The sequence below is a fragment of the Hyperolius riggenbachi genome, unplaced genomic scaffold (genome assembly GCF_040937935.1).
Source record: "Hyperolius riggenbachi isolate aHypRig1 unplaced genomic scaffold, aHypRig1.pri scaffold_117, whole genome shotgun sequence".
NCBI classification, from domain to species: domain Eukaryota; kingdom Metazoa; phylum Chordata; class Amphibia; order Anura; family Hyperoliidae; genus Hyperolius; species Hyperolius riggenbachi.
This window is the reverse complement of record NW_027152342.1, coordinates 579,566-602,839: the sequence shown is the minus strand read 5'-3', so window position 1 is coordinate 602,839 and position 23,274 is coordinate 579,566. Positions and strand designations below refer to the sequence as shown.

The 23,274-nt window shown below is 46.8% G+C and overlaps 1 protein-coding gene across 2 annotated transcripts in view; it reads right to left on the bottom strand.

Annotated features, from left to right (window-relative positions):
* Positions 1–10,780, bottom strand: part of LOC137543608 (uncharacterized) — an 89,921-nt gene extending 79,141 nt beyond the window's left edge. For both annotated transcript variants that reach the window (XM_068264711.1, XM_068264712.1), the window contains exon 1: positions 10,693–10,780. The gene's annotated coding sequence lies outside the window, so the exon portion shown is untranslated. The remainder of the gene's footprint in view (positions 1–10,692) is intronic.
* Positions 10,781–23,274: the final 12,494 nt, after the last annotated feature.

The following is a 23,274-nucleotide window of genomic DNA, read 5'->3' as shown; positions in this document are numbered from 1 at the left end:
TTTCCTATTTTGAAGCATCTATGACTTTTCTGAGCACCTGTCATGTTTCATGAGGTGATAGAATTCCAGGATAGTATAAATACCCCCCTAATGACCCCATTTTGGAAAGAAGATATCCCAAAGTATTTACTGAGAGGCATGGTGAGCTCATAGAAGATATTATTTTTTGTCACAAGTAAGCGGAAAATGATACTTTGTGACAAAAAAAAAAAAAAAAGTTTCCATTTCTTCTAACTTGCGACAAAAAAAAAAATGAAATCTGCCACGGACTCACCATGCCCCTCTCTGAATACCTTGAAGTGTCTACTTTCCAAAATGGGGTCATTTGTGGGGTGTGTTTACTGTCCTCGCATTTTGGGGGGTGCTAATTTGTAAGCACCCCTGTAAAGCCTAAAGGTGCTCATTAGACTTTGGGCCCCTTAGCGCAGTTAGGCTGCAAAAAAGTGCCACACATGTGGTATTGCCGTACTCAGTAGAAGTAGTATAATGTGTTTTGGGGTCTATTTTTACACATACCGATGCTGGGTGGGAGAAATATCTCTGTAAATGACAATTTTTTCATTTTTTTTACACGCAATTGTCCATTTACAGAGAGATTTCTCCCACTCAGCATGTGTATGTGTAAAAATACACCCCAAAACACATTATACTACTTCTCCTGAGTACAGCGATACCACATGTGTGGCACTTTTTTGCACCCTAACTGCGCTAAGGGGCCCAAAGTCCAATGAGTACCTTTAAGATTTCACAGGTCATTTTGAGAAATTTCGTTTCAAGACTACTCCTCACGGTTTAGGGCCCCTAAAATGCCAGGACAGTATAGGAACCCCATAGAGTTCATAGAAGATTTTATTTTTTGTCACAAGTTAGCGGAAAATGACACTTTGTGAAAAAAACCAAATAAAAATCAATTTCCGCTAACTTGTGACAAAAAATAAAATCTTCTATGAACTCACCGTACTACTAACAGAATACCTTGGGTGTCTTCTTTCTAAAATGGAGTCATTTGTGGGGTTCCTATACTGTCCTGGCATTTTAGGGGCCCTAAACCGTGAGGAGTAGTCTTGAAACAAAATTTCTCAAAATGACCTGTGAAATCCTAAAGGTACTCATTGGACTTTGGGCCCCTTAGCGCAGTTAGGGTGCAAAAAAGTGCCACACATGTGGTATCGCCGTACTCGAGAGAAGTAGTACAATGTGTTTTGGGGTGTATTTTTACACATACCCATGCTGGGTGGGAGAAACAACTCTGTAAATGGACAATTGTGTGTAAAAAAATCAAAAGATTGTCATTTACAGAGGTATTTCTCACACCCAGCATGGGTATGTGTAAAAATACACCCCAAAACACATTATACTACTTCTCCCGAGTACGGCGATTCCACATGTGTGGCACTTTTTTGCACCCTAACTGCGCTAAGGGGCCCAAAGTCCAATGAGTACCTTTAGGATTTCACAGGTCATTTTTGTTTCAAGACTACTCCTCACGGTTTAGGGCCCCTAAAATGCCAGGGCAGTATAGGAACCCCACTAATGACCTCATTTTAGAAAGAAGACGCCCCATGGTATTCCGTTAGGAGTATGGTGAGTTCATAGAAGTTTTTATTTTTTTGTCACAAGTTAGCGGAAATTGATTTTAATTGTTTTTTTTTCACAAAGTGTCATTTTCCGCTAACTTGTGACAAAAAATAAAATCTTCTATGAACTCACCATACTCCTAACGTAATACCTTTGGGTGTCTTCTTTCTAGAATGGGGACATTTTTGGGGTTCCTATACTGCCCTGGCATTTTAGGGGCCCTAAACCGTGAGGAGTAGTCTTGAAACCAAATGCCGCAAAATGACCTGTGAAATCCTAAAGGTACTCATTGGACTTTGGGCCCCTTAGCGTACTTAGGGTGTAAAAAAGTGCCACACATGTGGTACCGCCGTACTCAGGAGAAGTAGTATAATGTGTTTTAGGGTGTATTTTTACACATACCCATGCTGGGTGGGAGAAATATCTCTGTAAATGACAATTGTTTGATTTTTTTTTACACACAATTGTCCATTTACAGAGAGATTTCTCCCACCCAGCATGGGTATGTGTAAAAATACATCCCAAAACACATTATACTACTTTTCCTGAGTACAGCAGTACCACATGTGTGACACTTTTTTGCAGCCTAGGTGCGCTAAGGGGCCCAACGTCCTATTCACAGGTCATTTTGAGGCATTTGTTTTCTAGACTACTCCTCACGGTTTAGGGCCCCTAAAATGCCAGGGCAGTATAGGAACCCCACAAGTGACCCCATTTTAGAAAGAAGACACCCCAAGGTATTCCGTTAGGTGTATGGCGAGTTCATAGAAGATTTTATTTTTTGTCACAAGTTAGTGAAAAATGACACTTTGTGAAAAAAATAAAAATAAAGATCAATTTCCGCTAACTGTTGACAAAAAATAAATTCTATGAACTCGTCATACACCTAACAGAATACCTTGGGGTGTCTTTTTTCTAAAATGGGGTCACTTGTGGGGTTCCTATACTGCCCTGGCATTTTACGGGCCTAAAACCGTGAGTAGTCTGGAAACCAAATGTCTCAAAATGACTGTTCAGGGGTATAAGCAACTGCAAATTTTGATAACAGGTGGTCTATGAGGGGGCGAATTTTGTGGAACCGGTCATAAGCAGGGTGGCCTTTTAGATGACCGGTTGTATTGGGCCTGATCTGATGGATAGGAGTGCTAGGGGGGTGACAGGAGGTGATTGATGGCTGTCTCAGGGGGCGGTTAGAGGGGAAAATAGATGCAATCAATGCACTGGGGAGGTGATCGGAAGGGGGTCTGAGGGGGATCTGAGGGTTTGGCCAAGTGATCAGGAGCCCACACGGGGCAAATTAGGGCCTGATCTGATGGGTAGGTGTGCTAGGGGGTGACAGGAGGTGATTGATGGGTGTCTCAAGGTGTGATTAGAGGGGGGGGAATAGATGCAAGCAATGCACTGGCGAGGTGATCAGGGCTGGGGTCTGAGGGCGTTCTGAGGGTTTGGGCGGGTGATTGAGTGCCCTAGGGGCAGATAGGGGTCTAATCTGATAGGTAGCAGTGACAGGGGGTGATTGATGGGTAATTAGTGGGTGTTTAGGGTAGAGAACAGATGTAAACACTGCACTTGGGAGGTGATCTGACGTCGGATCTGCGGGCGATCTATTGGTGTGGGTGGGTGATCAGATTGGGCAGGTTAGGGGCTGATTGATGGGTGGCAGTGACAGGGGGTGATTGATGGGTGATTGACAGGTGATTGACAGGTGATGGACAGGTGATTGACAGGTGATCAGGGGGGATAGATGCATACAGTACAGGGGGGGGGGGGTCTGCAGAGGGGGTCTGGGGAGAATCTGAGGGATGGGGGGTGATCAGGAGGGAGCAGGGGGCAGTTAGGGACCTAATAAAAAAATAGCAGTGACAGATAGTGACAGGGAGTGATTGATGGGTGATTAGGGGGGTGATTGGGTGCAAACATGGGTCTGGGGGTGGGCAGGGGGGGTTCTGAGGGGTGCTGTGGGTGATCAGGGGGCGGGGGGGGGAAATCAGTGTGCTTGGGTGCAGACTAGGGTGGCCTCGGACACTGGGACCACCAGGGCAGGAGGCAGCCTTTATAAAACACTTTGTAAACATTACAAAGTGTATTATACACTTTGTATGCGGCGATCCGGGTGCTAGTAACCCGCCGGCGCTTCCGAACGGCTGGCGGGTTACAGCGCGAGGTGGGCGGAGCCAGTCCCCGGCGGCCGATCGCGTCATGAATGACGCGATCGCGCCACCCATGCCCCTACAAGGACCGCCGCCATTTGTCTATATGGCGGTCCTTGCGGGGTCCACTTCCCGGCCGCCAATTGTCTATACGGCGGTTGGGAAGTGGTTAAGCTGCTACCATTCTTATACTGTTAATAGCAAATGCCTCAAACATGATACAGTCAGTCATTGGGTGATTAGGGTTCAAATTCAGAAAGGGGACGGAGCCACAAACAGCCATATTTGTTTATTTTTCAATGGGAATATACAAAGTATTAATACCAAGGACCCCAAAGCTGATAAACTTGATAACTGAGTGACTGTATGTCAAGGTTAGAAAAAGTGGCCGGTGCCAAAAACTAAATTTTTAACATGGCAGGGTTCCCAAACTTTACACAATTAGCCACTGGGTGACTGGGATGAATATTCAGAAATGTGGGTGGAGCCTACAACAGCCAATCAAAATTGACCTTACATATCAACTATGTATGTATCTGTATTTATTCTATTCAATGTCATGACTGTACAGTGTCTTGTATTTCTTATGTGTATTTGTTCCCCACGTATGTATATTTGTTTGTACTATGTACAGCGCTACGGAAGATGCTGGCACTATATAAATAAAAAATAATAATAATAATAAAAATAATTGACCTGTTAATTTTCAAGGGGAATATTTACATTGCTACCATTCTTACACTGTTAATGGCAGAGGCCTCAAACCTGATACAGTCAGTCATTGGGTGGCTGGGGTCACAAGCCAATCAGATTTGTTAGATTGATTTCAGCCATTCTGTTATTGGCAGGGTTCTCAAACGTGACACAGTTGGCCACTGGGTGACTGGGACTAATATTCAGGAAAGTGGGTGGAGCCTACAGCAGCCAATCAAAATTCCCCTTTTGATTTTCAAGGGGAATATCTACATTGCTGCCATTCATGCACTCTTAATGGCAGAGGCCTCAAATCTGGCACAGTCAGTCACTGGGAGACTGGGGTTTAAATTCTGAAGGGACCGGGCCAAATACAGCCAATCAGATTTGTTTAATTTCAATGGTAAAATGCAACTTATTTATGCCAAGGACCCCAAAGCTCATAAACTTGGTCATTGAGTGACTGTATGTCAAGATTAGAAATAGTGGGCGGAGCCAAAAACAACTAACTTTTTTACATGGGAAAATATAAACTGCAGCTTTTCTTACACTGTTAATGGCAGGGTTCTCAAACTTCACACAGTGTGTCACTAGGTGACTGGGATTAATATTTGGAAAAGTAGGTGGAGCCTACAAGATGCAATCAAAATTCACCTATTGATTTTCAAGGGGAATATTGAAACGGCAGCCATTCTTACACTGTTAATGACAGAGGCCTCAAACCTGCTACAGTCGGTCGTTAAGTCGTGTCCGGGGTTCAAATTCAGTAAAGGGGCAGTGCCAAACACAGCCAATCAGATTTATTTGCTGGATAAACTGCTTCCATTAGCAGAATTTTGATGCCAGGAACCCAAAAGCTCACAAACTTGGTCATTGAGTAGTGACTGTGTGTCCAGGTTACAAAAAGTGGGTGGGGTTAAAAACAGATTTTTCTGGGAAATTGTAAACTGCAACCCTTCTTCACTGTTAATGGCAGGGTTCTCAAACTTTGCACAGCTGGTTACTGGGTGACTGGAATTAATATTCAGAAAAGTGGGTGGAGCCTAAAAATGCCAATCAAAAATCACATGTCACTTTTCAAGGAGAATATTAAAATTGCTGCCATTCTTGCACTGCTAATGGCACAAGCATCAAACCTGGTACAGTTGCTCATTGGGTCACTTGGGTTCGAATTCAGAAAAGGGGACAGAGCCACAAAGTGAATCAGATTTGTTTCATTTCATGGGAAAGTACAAATTATCGATGCCAAGGACCCCAAAGCTCACAAAATTGGTCATTGAGTGACTACGTCCAGGTTACAAAAAGTGGCCGGAACCAAAACCAAATTTCACTGGGAAAATATAAACTGCAGCCATTCTTACACTGTTAATGGCAGGGTTCTCAAACTTTGCCCAGATGGTCACTGGGTGACTGAGATTAATATTCAGGGAAGTGGGTGGAGCCTATAATAGCCAATCAAAATTCACCTGTTGATTTTCAAGGGGAATATTTAAATTGCTGCCATTTTTACACTGCTAATAGCAGATGCTTCAAACCTGCTACAGTTGATCATTGGGTGACTGGGGTTCAAATGCTGGAGAGGGGGTGAAGCCACAAACAGCCAACCTGATTTGGTTCATTTCATGGGAATATACAAATGATTGATGCCAAGGACCCCAAAGCTCACAAACTTGGTCATTGAGTGTTTGTGCATTAGGGTTAGAAAGTGGGCGGAGCTAACACCAGCCAAATACATACACAGGCAACGCCGGGTCATCAGTAGGTGGAGACAAATACAAATTTCCCTGGGAAAATGTAAACTGCAGCCATTCTTACACTGTTAATGGCAGGGTTCTCAAACTTTGCACAGTTGGTCACTGGGTGACTGAGATTAATATTCAGAAAAGTGGGTGGAGCCTACAAAAGTGAAACAAACTTCACATATTGCTTTTCAAGGGGAATATTTAATGTCTACCATTCTTGCACTGTTAATGGCACAGGCCTCAAACCTGGTACAGTTGGTCATTGGGTGACTGGGGTTCAAATTCAGAAAAGGGGGTGGAGCCACAAACAGCCCATCACATTTTTTTATTTCAATGCAAATTATTGATACCAAACACCGCAAAGCTCACAAACTTGATCATTGAGTAATTGTGTGTTAGGGCTAGAAAAAATGGTCGGAGCAGACACCAGCCAAATACATACCCGGGCAACGCCGGGCAATCAGCTAGTTAACCTTAATGAAGAACACAACCTCTCAACCCAAAACTAGTTTTTGCCTAACTGGCATCCAAGAATTTATGAGTTGGTGAAATTGTTGTTTTTTTTTTTGCAGCCACCATGGGAGAGGTCAGAAACATTTGTCATATACATTATTTAAAAATTATTGTTTGTTGCAGCCACTGTAGCAGAGGCCCGACGAAGTGGTATGTACATTTCTTAAAATTGTTTGTTGCAGATGCTGTAGCAGAGGCCAGTAGAATTTGGACTGATCTTTTTTTGAATTTTTTTGGCATATACATTTTTTTTTAATTATTGTTTATGGCAGCCGCTGTAGCAGAGGCCAGAAGAATTTGACATATACTTTTTTGAATTTTTTTTTTATTTTTGCAGCCACTGTAGCAGAGGCCAGAACAATTTGGCGTATACTTAAAAAAAATGTTTTTTTTACGCTTAAACTTGTCCCTCACAGAAACTTGCCTGTGGCCTGTGGGCAGGTGAGCAGGAACTAGTCAAGGTGGAAGGCAGAATGGAGGGTGGTTGAGAACATACAAGGAGAGCAGAGGTAGATGATGAAGAAGCTGGACCACCAGGAGGGTAACTTTCACTTTGGGCTTGATTCACTAAAGCGTGATAACTGCTATCACAGCAGTTATCACGCGTTTTGCCGTACGCAAAATTTAACATGAGAACAGCATTAGTTGACGTGATAAATGAAGGTTATAGCATGATGACGTGCGCTTTTCATGTGAAACACGCACGTGAATGCGTGCAAACGTTCGTTTATCGGGCTTGATTCACTAAACCATGATAACTCCTATCACGGCTGCACTAGCGTTTTCACATGCATTTTTGCACAATCGCAAATTTTCTCATGCAACCGTGGGAAAAAATTCACGATTGCGAGCAAAAACGACCGCGAGCGTGACATACTGTAACTTGTCACGGTTTAGTGAATCAAGCCCAGTGTGTGATAACTTTTGATAACGTGTGATATCTGTCCTATCCCAGTTTAGTGAATCAAGCCCATCATGTGAAGAGATGCTTTTCTCATGAAAACGTTTGCGAACGCCAGTTCGCTTGATAACTGTTGTGATAGCAGTTATCACGCTTTAGTGAATAAAGCCCAACGTCTGTTAACTTTAATAACGTGTGATATCTTTGATAAGGTGATTTGTCCGGTTTAGTGAATCAAGCCCATCACATGAAGTGATGCTTTTCACGTGAAAACATTTGCGAGCGCCAGTTTGCGCGATAACTGCTGTGGTAGCAGTTATCACACTTTAGTGAATCAAGCCCACTGTGTGCTGCTTTCCCTCTATTGTTGCTCCCATAGTGCTTTGTGATAGGGGGAAGGAATGTGCCTTTGCAAAGCAGTTGTACCTAGGTGGGTGTTGGCCTTTCCATGACTAAGTTTTTTATGGCACATGTTACAAATGCCATTGCTGTTGTCAGAGAAAGACACACAATAAAATGCCACACTGTTGAGCCTTGTGATGATGACATTCTGGCATTTTGTGAGTACATGATTTCTGAACACTGGGCATTTTGCTACAGCCACAAGATTTCACATCAGCATGACTCCTCCTACATGTGGGGTGCAGTCTGCCTTTGCTAGTCATGTTTTTTCAGTTTTTTTTTTATTAAACAATATTTATATAGTACAGGACAATACTGGATAGATAACAGTAGTGGTGGTGGACACTCAGGTGTTATTGTTTTTACTTAAATGTCGCTTAATTCAGGTGAAGGTTAGGTTTATGCAATGTGTCACAATCAGCAATGACCAGGGATGCTCATCCCGACCTCGGAATTACGGGTAACCCGTAATTAGCCATGATCACGGATACCAATTTTGAATGCATCCATAATTTCATCCGCATTTGACCCGTAATCACGGCTTACGGCCATAATAACGAGTCAGAAATCTGTGAATAATTTAACGTTTAATAGCAAAGCCCCATACATTCTAGAAACACCAAATGTGCAGGGTATGTTAAGAACAACAGTGGAAATGAGAGGGGGAAAATGAGAAAGACCTTATACTTTTTGAGAAAATTGATTTTAAAATTGTAGCGCAGTGTGCGGTAGATAGTAGAAAAAGTACAGCCGGCACCATCAAAATTGCTTTTATTGAAAGACCGTCATGCAGTATAAAAATACAGAGTGCGACATTTCGGAGCGATGGTCTGCTCCTTTATCAAGCCATGACAGTCTCAATTAAACACGGATTTACAATAGTTTATATAGTACATCATCTTTTTGAATCCACCAATCATGGTTCCAGATACATAAACAACCAATCCCTGACCACTGCCGCAGCAGCGGACCTGATGGGGAACCACCCACAGGTCAAACGGACCTGATGGGGAATGCGATGCGGGAGAGGCGGTGCTAGCAACGTCATACTGGGAGATGGAAAGCCTGAATATTTGTGGATATCCCCACGTGATCAGCCGGCATTAGCAGTGACGTACGCGTCCTGCCTTTTTGGAGGCGGGCAGAACCCCGCTCGCTTCCATGTCGTTTTCCAGGCAACGTCTATGACGTTGCTAGCGCCGCCTCTCCCACACGGCGTTCCCCATCAGGTCCGTTTGACCTGTTGGTGGTATCTTCTGCCTGTGACGTCGGGCGTGAGGCTGTCTGATAGTGCGCACATTGCTGGGAGAGATGGCTGAGGTGAGTCTCTCATTCTCATTGGCTCTCACATATGTTTTATAGTTCCCCATCAGGTCCGCTGCTGTGGCAGTTGTCAGGGATTGGTTCTTTATGTATCTGGAACCATGATTGGTGGATTCAAAAAGATGATGTACTATATAAATGGAAAAATGTTTCCCTGGCCCCCGACTTTAGCGGTTAATAGCAAAGCACCCTTACATTAGAAACACCATATTTGCAGGGTATGTGTGGGAGGACAGTGGGTATAAGAGGAAAAAAATTAATTTTAAAGATAGAGGGGAAAAAAAAGCAACCTATAGCAAAATCTCTGCGCTAAAACGACTGATAATGTATGAACATGAATATAATATATATATATATATATATATATATATATATATATATATATATATATATATATATATATATTCAGTGTGTGAAATAAATATATATATATATATATATATATATATGACCTCCCCTACCGAGCCTCTTTAACCCCTAGTCCCCATGCAGAATGGGATAGCCAGAATGCAGACCTTGCACCCGGAGCTATACCAGTCCGTTTGGTCCATGATATGGGGGCTCAGGAGGAGAGGGGCGGCCAAGCCTCCCTCTCTCCCCAAGAGCCCTTGTCTGATCCATGGAAAAGGGGATCTTCCCCACCTCCGGTGTCCCAGGAGAAGGAGGGGGTAACAACTCAAATGGGGGTACATGATGGCATCTGGGAGTCCCCTTTAAGAAGGGGACCCCCAGATGCTCACCCACCTCCCTGGAGAAATGGGTATAGGGTTAAGTGAAATAAAAACACAACAACAAAAAAGTATTTTATTATTCTAAATTAACCAGAAATACTTGTACCTTAAAAAAAATGTTCCTATGACAATCTCCTCGGACAAGTTCCACGCCAATATCCTCTAATCTTGCAAGCTTCTTTAAGTAGATTGAAGATCTCCACGCATCCATCACCACACACCACTGCATGCTACCTTCTGACTGTGTCCGCTCCTCCGTCTTACTCCCATGGCCGGGAGAATTCTGCACTTATGAAGAACTACTGAGCAAGCGCAGAATGCTCCCAACTACGAGAGTGTGACGGCCGGGGGAGCACACACAGTCAGCCTGCGCCTGCACAGTATGCCCCGAACCGGAGGACTTTCTGAGGCAATTTGCGGAGACTGCAGGTGGTGAAGGATGGCGGCGTGGGAGTTATCAGGCTGGAGGAAGCCCCAGGTATGTACAAAACTTGCATATCCCCGTCTCAGGTTTACTTTAAGTTAGCAAAGACAAAGTCTGAGAAATGTTTTCACCAACATCATTTCTGATACAACTATAGAGAAGTTATTTTTAGCAGAGATTGTACTTTTTACTTCTCCTCACACAACACATGACAAACCCGAAATCACACACTTACTTCACACTGATATCTGAAGCTGTCTTTCCCCTCTGGGTTGGTAGCTGGGCAGTTATCAGGCAGAGATTGCGTTGTGCTTGTAGGAATCTGCTGGCTCTGCCTGAGCTGTCATTACATTTATATCATCTGCAGACTTTGCCCCAACAAACACACCTCTTCCAATCATAACGAAAGTGGAAGTCTTTCTCAGCTTCCCGGTCTTTATGAGAAGAACCATTTCTTTTATGGTAAAGTTTCCAACATGGCTTCTAAAAATCATCACATGACATCAAACAATTCCTATTATTCTCTGTTGTTTCTCATTGTTTAAGACTCCTTTTATAGCTTTTTATTTTAGGTTCATGCACTTCATAATGAGCTGAATTTGTATCACGTAAATTAAACAAGCAGATATGTTCCCTTTGGGCACAGCAGAAGTCAGACAGTGGCGATGGGCAGCCTCGCACTGACCCACCGAACTGCCGATGATTCCATCAGTGGGCCCCACCTCCTAGGGGCCCCAGGGGGCCCCAGAGCCGGCACAGCGCAGGAAGAGGGGAAATTGGGCACACAGAGCGGCGGGGAGGGGGGAAGCTTCCCCCCCTCCCTCACCTAGGGGCCCCCCTTCCGCGCTCCCCCTTCCGCACTCCCCCTCCCTCCAAAATTGCAGCCAGTGGCAGCGAGCGGGGAATAGCTTTACCGGCATGAAGATAGATATCAGTCATCAGAGGAGATCCATCGTTCTGCGTGCCGCTGGCTGGTCTCTGTCTCTCCTGCAATGCACTGACCAATCACGCTCTCACAGGAAGTACTGCAAGAGCGTGATTGGTCAGTGCATTGCAGGAGAGATGGAGACCAGCCAGCGGCATGCAGAGCGATGGATCTCTTCTGATGACTGATATCTTCATGCCGGTAAGCTATTCCCCGCTCGCTGCCGCTGGCTGCAATTTTGGAGGGAGGGGGAGTGCGGAAGGGGGAGTGCGGAAGGAGGAGCGCGGAAAGGGGGCCCTTAGGTGAGGGAGGGGGGGGAAGCTTCCCCCCTCCCTGCCGCTCTGTGTGCCCACTGCCCCCCTTCCTGCGCTGTGGGACACCTGTGACCTGCGCCTGCGGCCTGCCTACCTAAACGGGGGGGGGGGGGGGGACTTCCCCGCCGCTCTGTTTGCCCCCTCCCCCCCCTACCCCAAGCTGGGGGGGGATATTAGACCTACCTAACTGGGGACACCTGTGACTGCCTACCTAAACTGGGGGGGGGGGGCTCCAGGTGAGGGAGGGGGGAGCTCCAGGTGAGGGAGGGGGGAATCTCCCCCCCCCCTCCCTGTCGCTCTGTGCCCACTGCACCCCCTTCCAGCATGGAGGCCCCCACTAACAGGGGACCTGACTTTGTGGGGATATCTGCCGCCAATTTGATTGCATTTTGTGGGGATATCTGCCGCCAATCTGTCTGCATTTTGTGGGGATATCTGCCGCCAATTTCATTGCATTTTATGGGGATATCTGCCGCCAATCTATTTGCATTTTGTGGGGATATCTGCTGCCAATTTTATTGCATTTTGTGGGGATATCTGCCGCCAATTTGATTGCATTTTGTGGGGATATCTGCCGCCAATCTATTTGCATTTTGTGGGGATATCTGTCGCCAATCTGTTTGCATTCTGTGGGGATATCTGCCGCCAATTTGATTGCATTTTGTGGGGATATCTGCCTCCAATTTGATTGCATTTTGTGGGAATATCTGCCGCCAATCTGTTTGCACTTTGTGGGGATATCTGCCGCCAATTTGATTGCATTTTGTGGGGATATCTGCCGCCAATCTATTTACATTTTGTGTTGATATCTGCCGCCAATCTGTTTGCATTTTGTGGGGATATCTGCCGCCACTTTGATTGCATTTTGTGGGGATATCTGCCGCCAATCTATTTGCATTTTGTCGGAAAATCTGCTGCCATTTGACTACTTGATGAATTAACATGAGGCATGTAACTACTTGATTATTTTATCTAAAATGTATCTGGTCGGACCTAATCTCTGTGAATAAAACCGCTACCTATTTTGTGTGTGTGTTTTTTTTTTTAAAGTCTGTCCATGACCCATCATGACCACGCCCATGTTCCAGTGCGTGGCGACACTCATTAATTTTTGCTGCGGCGCGCCGCATGTGGACATATCCCTATTGGACACTGTCCTCAGAAGTGTTTACAATCCATTCCCTACCATAAAATCATGCAAAAATTCTAGAGTACATGTATGTGTGAGCCTAAAATGGGATGTTGGGGGGGGGGGGAGTGGGGCAGGCTGAAACTTCTTCGGTGGGCCCTTAGTGTCCCAGTCCGACCCTGGCGATGGGTACGGCAGGCAGAGGACATTGTAAGATTCGTGGGTGGGCAAAAAGTAGAGGCTGTGGGGGTGACTGAGGAATGAAAGGCGATGAAACATAGAGACCCCTATGCAATTCACTTTTTCTCCTGAGTTATCTCCTAGGGCAGGCATGGGCAAACTCGGCCCTCCAGCTGTTACGAACTGCAAGTCCCACAATGCATTTGCCTTTATGAGTCATGACTGTGGCTGTCAGACTCCTGCAATGCATTGTAGGACTTGTAGTTCCTTAACAGCTGGAGGGCCAAGTTTGCCCATGCCTGTCCTAGGGGATCATTTTCTTCTTCTTTTAAAATTAACTTTTCAGCAAAAAAGTACTCAAAAGTTGATGAAAAAGCACTGTCAAAATACTTTTGAGCTTTTTCTTGCTTGCTGTTGGTGGCTTAAAGAGACACTGAAGTCTCTTAAAAATCATCTTTTTATTATAAAATCCTGTGTAATATGATAGCCCTACCTAAACTGCCGCACCCCCGCTGCTGAAATCTATCTAAATCCCCCCTAACTCCCCCCTCCCTTTCCCCCACAAAATCCACAACTTTTTTGGCCGTGGATTTTGCTGCCCTGTATGCTTCTGTGTGAGGCAGGGCTATGAGCTGCAGCCCTGCCTCACACGTGTCTGTCAGCGGCGGATCTCCGCCTCTCCCCTGCCCCTCTCAGTGAAGGAAGACTGATAGGGGCGGGGGACAGTGGGTGATCCGGGCTGACAGACGCGCTGAGAGGCAGAGCTGCGGCTCATAGCTCTGCCTCTCATGGAAGCGCTGCCCGGATTGCCCCCTGGGGAGTTTGGGGGTATTTAGTTAGATTAGAGCGGCGGGGATGTGGCGATTTAGGTAGGGCTGTCATATTACACAGGATTTTATTATAAAAAGATTATTTTTTTAGAGACTTCAGAGTCTCTTTAAAAGGCATTTTACGACAAGTGCCCATAAGAAGGGCCTGGATAGGCGAGGGAAAGGAGCTGAGGAAGGCCTCCCATGATAGGGATAGACCTTCTGTCCAGAAAGGAAGGGGTTAATTTCTGGGGCTGGCCAGGCAACCTGAGGTAGTGAGGGAGGCGGGTCGGACAGCAGTAGCTGGAGACAGGAAGGGAGTTAGTGGAAGGGGAGGAGCCAGAGCGAGAGGAGATCGTGAGGAGAAAGTTTGTTCTCCTGTGTGCTCTCCTGCTTTTACCACCGCAATGGAGGATGTGGAAAGCCTGCTGGCAATGGTGAGGAGCGAGGCAGCAGCAAGGGGACCTGAGTGGGTGGCCCAGCAGCTAGCAGAGAGGACGGAGAGTGCGGCTGGTGACCAGGCAGGGCGGGTGAGCGCGCGCATATCCAGGCTGCCGGAGCAAGTGAGTCCCAGTGCTTCCCCCAGAGATCAGAGGAGAGGAGGGAGCCCGGGACAACCCCTCCGGCTCCCCCAGTAAAAAATAACAGTGCGGCTGGGAACAAGGGGGCTGGGAGTAAGCGGCCACAGGGAGACCAGGAGGTGGCGGGCCCTAGCGGTCTGGGGCCTAGTGGTGGAAAGCAGCGCAGAGGCAACTCCAAGCAGAGCAAAGCGGCAGCTTCATCCAGGCGAAGCGGCCAGAAAGACACCAGGGGAAATGCGGCCCCAGAAGGGAGACGGCAGCGTGAGGCGGATGCCCCTACACCTAGGCAGTCCAAGCAGCGTGAGGCTGCCCCTTAGCAGCTGTCACCTTCTTCCCAGAACCCGGATTGGCATCCTTCTTGGATCACTTGGACTGCCTAGGTGCAGGGGGCACCTAGGCAGTCCAAGTGATCCAAGAAGGATGCCAATCCGGGTTCTGGGAAGAAGGTGACAGCTGCTAAGGGGAAGCAGGCTTACAGACCAAGGTCCAGTAGCTCTGATAGCAGCATACGGAGCGCGGCTGCCGGGAATGGCAGGCCATCTTCTCCATCACCACCTCGTCAGGAAGCAGCATATGGTAGCGGAGGACGGTCTGGGCGCAACAGATCACTTCGTGGTCAGCCAGCCCGAGACGGGGGTCGTCAATCTGATGGGTCTGGTGAGAGGCGACTAGAAAGTGAAAGGCGCAGGAATGACAACAGGGCCGCTTCCCCTGCGGTTGCTGCTTCCAGGAGATCGGATGGAAATGGTGGTCGGTTTGAGGCGGCAAGGCCAAGAAGGTCGGCTGATCGGGACCCGTGTCCGGTGCAGCCAGGTGAGAACAATCATGTTGGAAATGCTTTAAATGATGTTGTTAGGGGTGATGTGCCAGTGAGAGAGGGAGAGATTGCTAGTGGGGCAAGTAGCAGTGGGGGATCGTTGTCTGTAGCACAGTCAGCAGTTACTGCTCATCACCAGCACTTTCCCTCATTAATTCTTTGTTAGTAGGCATTAGAGATGCATTGCATGGGCCTAGTCGGACCCAGGTGGTGGCAGAGCATTCACCTGTGCCAGCGTGGGTTCCCTCTGCGCCAGCGTTAGCGCCAGCTGGGAGTGGGGTTATTCAGCCTGGGGGGGATGTGGTGACAAGTGCAGTGGTCACTGCTCCAGTGCAGAATGCCCCAAAGGATAAGGAAACGGATGCGGTGCGGTTGGCGGACGCAGCAAAAGGGGAGCTGTATCTTTGTTTCTCGGGGCCGTTGGGATTACATTTGAAACAGGAAGTGCGGGAAAAAATGTGGAAGGGTGAGTATATCGAGATCTTCTCGTTATTACAACTGGGTAAGTTTAATTTGGATCGGGTCAAGCCCGATGAGAGTAAAAAAGAAGAGCAGGCGCGCAAGAGGTACCGACTTATCCCCCGGACATTTCAAAACTGGTCACAGGCTTTTTCCATTTATGCTAGTGTGCTGGGGGAAAAACAACCTGAGTGTTGCTCTTCCTTATTTTGTTACCAGGAGTGTATAGCTGAGGCCCACAGGTTATATGGGGGTTCGGCGTGGCTGCGCTACGACGAACACTTTAGGCAGTGTAAAGCGATTCGCCCAACGGTGAGGTGGGATCTGAAAGATATAGGTATGTGGATGCAGCTGATGATCCCAGGGACCAAGAGCAATCAGCCCTTTCAGGGAGCTGCCGGCAGCTCAGGGTCAGCTGGACAGCCGGCCAATAGGAAGCCAGGAGTGTGCTGGAAGTTTAACGAGGGGGCATGCAGATTCGGCAGTTCGTGTAGGTTCAAGCATGAATGCTCATCCTGTGGAGGGAGCCATGCACTCACAAAGTGCTACAAGCAGAACAAAGGGCATTCTGCCGATGCTGCAAACAAGAGGGAGGACTCCGGTGATGGTGGAAAAGATGGAGCGGTATCTAAGTAGGTATCTGGATGCGTCAATAGCGCAATTTTTGCATAAGGGTTTTGCTGAGGGTTTTCAGATTCCTAGTTTCGGTGTTTCGGGGTCTTGTCCACCATATCGCAATTTAAAGTCTGTTATGCTTCGCCCAGAGGTTGTTTCGGCCAAGTTACAGAAGGAGGTGGATTTGGGCCGAATGGCAGGCCCATTTTCAGAATCCCCAATTACAGACCTGGTGGTATCTCCATTAGGCTTAGTCCCAAAGAAAGACCCGGGATCGTACAGGCTGATCCATTATCTTTCCCATCCGAGAGGTTTTTCAGTCAATGATGGTATAGATCCTGAGGCTTCATCGATTATTTATACATCATTTGACGCAGCAGTTCGGCTGGTCAAAAAAGCAGGAAAAGGAGCTTTGCTGGCTAAGACTGATGTGGAAGCAGCCTTTCGGTTGTTGCCGGTGCATCCAGAAAGTTTTTGCTTGCTAGGCTGCTTTTGGGAGGAACACCTGTACGTGGATTGCTGCCTCCCGATGGGGTGCTCCATATCCTGCTCCTACTTCGAGCGTTTTAGTTCGTTCGTAGAATGGGTGGTCGAAGAAGTGTCAGGATTGAAGTCAGTCATACATTATTTGGATGACTTCTTGTTCATCGGTGGGCAAGATACAACTGAATCCGCTTACTTGTTGGCTTCCATGCGCCAGGTGTGTGCACAGTTTGGCATACCCTTGGCAGAGGAAAACAGCGAGGGCCCACAGACGAAAATCAAGTTTTTGGGTATTGTCATTGATTCGGTCGCCATGGAGTGCAGGTTGCCTGGTGATAAGGTGGATGACTTGCGTCTCACCATCTTAAGAGTGCTTGGGTCAAAAAAGATCACTGTGCGAGAGCTTCAGTCACTCCTTGGAAAGCTGAACTTTGCGTGCAGAATTATGCCCATGGGGCATATTTTCTGTCGGCGTTTGGCAAGAGCTACGGCGGGCGTTGGGTCTCCACCAGGGATGGTCGTAGGCAGCCAACTTCGCTACGCTGGAACTACGCGTATTTTTACGCAAATACGCTTCGCAATCTACGGCTCCGATATCCGCCACTTTGCTACGTTAGCATACCGTAGACTACGCATTAAAATACGCAAGCGTCACGTATTGCGTAGCGTAGTTGATGCGACCGCTTATGCCCTTATGCGGAAAAATTTCCGCAATAATCTGCTAACTATGCGCATACACAAACTAATATAAGCATACATTCCAACATCCAATGCGGAATTGTATGCGTATAAAGGGCAATAAAATGTCTGCGCATGCGCAATGACCCATATAAATACAGTTACCGCACGCGTAGTTGACTTCGCAATACATACGTCAACTACGCGTAGCGGGCGAAGCTACGCATGGCGGGACTACGACTACGCGGAAATGCGTAAGTGTAGTTCTTAAACTTTGCCTACGAACTACGATGCGTAGTTGCGTACTACGATGCGTAGATTCGCGCTGGCGTAGTTTACGAGCAACCCTGGTCTCCACATCACAGGATCCGTTTAGTAGCAGAGCATAAGGAAGATTTGCGTATGTGGTTGGTATTCTTGGCTGAGTTTAATGGCTGTTCCATGTGGATGGAAGAAACTCTTGCAAACCCTCGATGTGGAGTTATTTACGGACGCCGCAGGATCTTTGGGCTTCGGTGCGTTCTTCTCGGGTAAGTGGTGTGCCGAGGCCTGGCCGGAAACATGGGAATCGTTAGGTTTGACGAAAAATCTGGTATTGTTAGAGTTATTTCCTATCTTAGTGGCAGTAGAGCTATGGGGACCATTGTTGAAGAATAAGAGAATTAGATTTAATTGCAACAATATGGGAGTGGTACAGGCAATCAATCGATTGTCTGCATCTTCACCCCCGGTGGTGAGAGTACTTCGTCAGTTGGTGTTAAGCTGTTTAAGATTCAACATGTTGATTTGCGCAGTCTATTTGCCTGGAGTTGAGAATGACGTGGCTGACACTCTTTCTCGATTCCAATGGCAGAGATTTTGGACCCTCGTCCCGGGAGCAGAACGGCAGGGGGCTTCCTGCCCCCCGGCCTTATGGAAGATACCCGTGGGCCAATAGGAGTCTGGATTTCTCAATCATTGTCGGCATCAACCTGGGCGGTGTATTCGGTGGTACGGACTCAGTGGGAGGAGTCGTTGCGACAAATTGGAGGTTGCCAAGCAGATGAGGAGCGGTTATTTTTGTTGCTGAAATTCATGGCGGAAAAAGGGGTTGCAGGGGTCTCCCCAGGGGTAATAGCAAAAAGCTTGGCTGCACTATCGTTTCCTTTTAAATTGCAAGGTGTAACGGACATTACTAAGGATTTCAGAGTACGCATGGCATTAAGAGGTTTGAGGGGACAGGCCCCAGTTCCCAGGGATTCCAGGCGCCCGGTTACGTTTGGTTTATTAATTTCAATTTTGGGGAAGCTGAGAGAGACATGTAGTTCCTCATACGAGGCCTTGTTATTTAGTGCTGATTTTGTATTGGCATTTTTTGGGGCCTTCAGGGTGGGCGAGTTAGTGAGCCCTAGTAAAAAGAGGGTGGGTGGTTTTATGGAAGGGGATGTGGCACAGTCGGAAACAGGAGTGGAGGTTCGGCTGCGTAGATCAAAAACAGATCAGATGGGTGAGGGCCGGAAGATCATGCTGTTCCCGGTAGAAGGATCTGTGGGTTGTCCTGTGGTGGTGGTGGGGCAATTTTTAAGGGTGCGCCCCCAGATAGGTGGTTCATGGTTGTGCCACGCAGACAGCTTGCCATTGACAAAATATCAGTATGTGGCAGTGTTCAGGAAGACATTAAGCAGCTTGGGCCTTGTTGCGGCCGAGTTTGCATCCCATTCATTTAGGATAGGAGCGGCCACAGAGGCGGCCAGATGGGGGCTTGGAGATGATCAAATCAAGAAAATAGGAAGATGGGAATCAGCCAGATTCCAGTTATACGTTAGGCCACAGTTGGCATGAGGGGTCAGTAAGGGAGGAAATAAGTGATAGCTATTGCTGTTAGTTGTTCAGTTGTTTGTTTCAGATAATCCAGCTCCTCCAATCTTGGTTTGGATCTTCGGCCACTCATATGTCGCATGGGGTGCTCGCAGAGCCGCTACGCGGCCGGACGGCCGGCAGTTGGGAATCCCGAGAGCGACTGCAAGTGTCCGGTGGATCGGAATTCCTGGTATGCAATGGGCCAAGGTATTGCCAGAGATACAGAGATTCGTGGCCCTGGATAGGGCCCCTGACGTCTTGGTTCTTCATGTCGGGGGGAATGATCTGGCCTCAAGGACCACGAGGCAGATTATCCAGGATATTAAGTGCGATTTCATGAGGATGCGGTTGATTTTTCCACGCACAGTCATCGTGTGGTCCGAGATCATTGGGAGAAGTCACTGGAGGCTGGCTCGGTCTGTCGATAAAATCAACAGAGCCCGCAAGAAGTTGAGCAGGGAGGTTTCTCGGTTTGTGGTTAGGAATGGGGGGGGGGGTGGCAGTGAGACATGAGGATTTGGAGGAGGATTTAGAGCTTTTCTTGTGAATGCGTGATGGAGTACACCTTAACGCCATAGGCACAGATCTGTGGTCCCTGGCCTTGGAGGGAGGTATTCAGAGGGGGCTCCAATTGTGGGCTGCACAAGGGTGAGGTTTCTCCCTTGTTTGTGGTGGCGGGACAGGGATCCCGGAGGACAGTGGTTAAATTCTTGGAGGAATTCACGCGGGTGAATTTCTCAGGGTATCCGTCATCTCAAAGTGGTTATTAAGGGCATGCGGCTGTCCCTGAGTTGGAGTTTGCAGCTGGGGGCCGGTTATATAGCTGCATTCCCTATGTTTGGTCGGTTTTACCTTCCAGGTTCCTTGTCCTGCAAGGTTTATAGTTCTCGGTTTATTAAGAATTGTTTTATATTAAAATATTGTTCAATAAATTGGGCTGCATTGGCCTATTTTCTCCACGTCAATGGTAGTCCTTTGCATTCTTTGTGAGAAAGATTGATGTGTGGGTAAAGGTCTTGGGACAGGTAATGGGATATGCCCAAATCAAGAAGGGCCTGGATAGGCGAGGGAAAGGAGCTGAGGAAGGCCTCCCATGATAGGGATAGACCTTCTGTCTGGAAAGGAAGGGGTTAATTTCTGGGGCTGGCCAGGCAACCTGAGGTAGTGAGGGAGGCGGGTCGGACAGCAGTAGCTGGAGACAGGAAGGGCGTTAGTGGAAGGGGAGGAGCCAGAGCGAGAGGAGATCGTGAGGAGAAAGTTCTCTCCCACCCTCCCTTTGGAATGTTGTTTGGCTTGGTTGTCATTGCAGCTGATGGGGCAGGGATCCCAGAGGACGGTGGTTAAATTCTTGGAGGAATTCACACGGGTGAATTTCTCAGGGTATCCGTCATCTCAAAGTGGTTATTAAGGGCATGCGGCTGTCCCTGAGTCGGAGTTTGTGGCTGAGGGCCGGTTATACAGCTGCACTAGCTGATTGCCCAGCGTTGCCCGGGTATGTATTTGGCTGGTGTTGGCTCCGCCCACTGTTTCAAGCCCTAACACACAATTATTTACTGACCAAGTTTGTAAGCTTTGCGGTCTTTGGCATCAATAATCCTCATTGAAATGAAACAAATCTGATTGGCTGTTTGTGGCTCCACCCCATTTCTGAATTTGAACCCCAGTGACCCAATAACCAACTGTACCGGGTTTGAGGCCTGTGCCATTAACAGTGTAAGAATGGCAGCAATTAATTAAGTTTGATTCACTTTTGTAGGCTCCACCCACTTTTCTGAATATTAATCCCAATCCCCCAGTGACCAACTGTGCAAAGTTTAAAAACCCTGCCATTAACAGTGTAAGAATGGCTGCAGTTTACATTTTCCCAGTGAAATTTGTATTTGTCTCCACCCACTGATGACCCGGTGTTGCCCGGATATGTATTTGACTGGTGTTGGCTCCGCCCACTTTCTAACCCTAACGCACACTCAATGACCAAGTTTGTGAGCTTTGGGGTCCTTGGCATGAATAATTTGTATATTCCCATAGAAATTAAACAAATCAGATACGCTGTTTGTGGCTCTGCCCCTGTCCAGCATTTGAACCCCAGGCACCCAATGATCAACTGTAGCAGGTTTGAGGCATCTGCAATTAACAATGTAAAAATGGCAGCAATTTAAATATTCCACTTGAAAATCAACAGGTGAATTTTGATTGGCTATTATAGGCTCGACCCACTTCCCTGAATATTAATCTCAGTCACTCAGTGACCATCTGGCCAAAGTTTGGGAACCCTGCCATAAACAGTGTGAGAAGGGCTGCAGTTTACACTTTCCCAGTGAAATTTGTTTTTGGCTCCGCCCACTTTTTGTAACCTGGACACAAAGTCACTACTCAATTACCAAGTTTGTGAGCTTTGGGGTCCTTGGCATCAATAATTTGTATTTTCCCATGAAATGAAACAAATCTGATTCACTTTGTGGCTCTGTCCCCTTTTCTGAATTTGAACCCCAGTGACCCAATGACCAACTGTACCAGGTTTGAGGCTTGTGCCATTAACAGTGCAAGAATGGCAGCAATTGTAATATTCCCCTTGAAAAGTGACATGTGATTTTTGATTGGCATTTTTAGGCTCCACCCACTTTTCTGAATATTAATCCCAGTCACCCAGTAACCAGCTATGCTAAGTTTGAGAACCCTGCCATTAACAGTGTAAGAAAAGCTGCAGTTTACATTTTCCCATGTAAAAAGTTAGTTGTTTTTGGCTCCACACACTATTTCTAATCTTGACATACAGTCACTTAATGACCAACTTTATGAGCTTTGGGGTCTTTGGCATCAATAAGTTGCATTTTACCATTGAAATTAAACAAATCTGATTGGCTGTTTTTGGCCCGCCCCCTTCAGAATTTAAACCCCAGTCTCCCAGTGACTGACTGTAGCAGATTTTAGGCCTCTGCCATTAGTGCATGAATGGCAGCAATGTAAATATTCCACTTGAAAATCAAAAGGTGAATTTTGATTGGCTGCTGTAGGCTCCACCCACTTTTCTGAATATTTGTCCCAGTCACCCAGTGGCCAACTGTGTCACGTTTGAGAACCCTGCCAATAACAGAATGGCTGAAATCAATCTAACAAATCTGATTGGCTGTTTGTGGCTCCACCCCCTTTAGTGAATTTGGACCCCAGTCACCCAATGACTGACTGTATCAGGTTTGAGGCCTCTGCCACTAACAGTGTAAGAATGGTAGCAATGTGAATATTCCCCTTGAATATCAATAGGTACATTTTGATTGGCAGTTGTAGGCTCCACCCACATTTCTGAATATTCACCACAGTCACCCAGTGGCCAATTGGGTAAAGTTTGGGAACCCTGCCATGTTAAAAATGTAGTTGTTGACACCGCCCACTTTTTCAAACCTTGACATACAGTCACTCAGTTATCAAGTTTATCAGCTTCGGGGTCCTTGGTATCAATACTTTGTATATTCCCATTGAAAAATAAACAAATCTGGCTGTTTGTGGCTCCTCCCCTTTCCTGAATTTGGACCCTAGTCACCCAGTGACCAACTGTACCAGGTTTGAGGCATCTGCTTTTAACAGTATAAAAGAATGGTAGCAGATGAAATATTCCCTTTGAAAATCAATAGGTGAATTTTTATTGGCTGTTGTAGGCTCCACCCACCTTCCAAAATCTTAATCTCAGTCACCCAATGACCAACTGTGCAAAGTTTGAGAACCCTGCTATTAACGGTGTAAGAATGGCTGCAGTTTATATTTTCCCAGTAAAAGTTGTTTTGGCTCCGCCCACTTTTTGTAACCTTGACACACAGTCACTTAGTGACCAAGTTTGTGAGCTTTCAGGTTCCTGGCATAAAAAAATGTGTGAATGGAAGCAGTTTATCCACCAAGGAAACCTGATTGGCTGTATGTGGCCCCGCCCCTTTAGTGAATTTGGACCCCAGTCACCCAATGACCGACTAAAGCAAGTTTGAAGCCTCTGCCATTA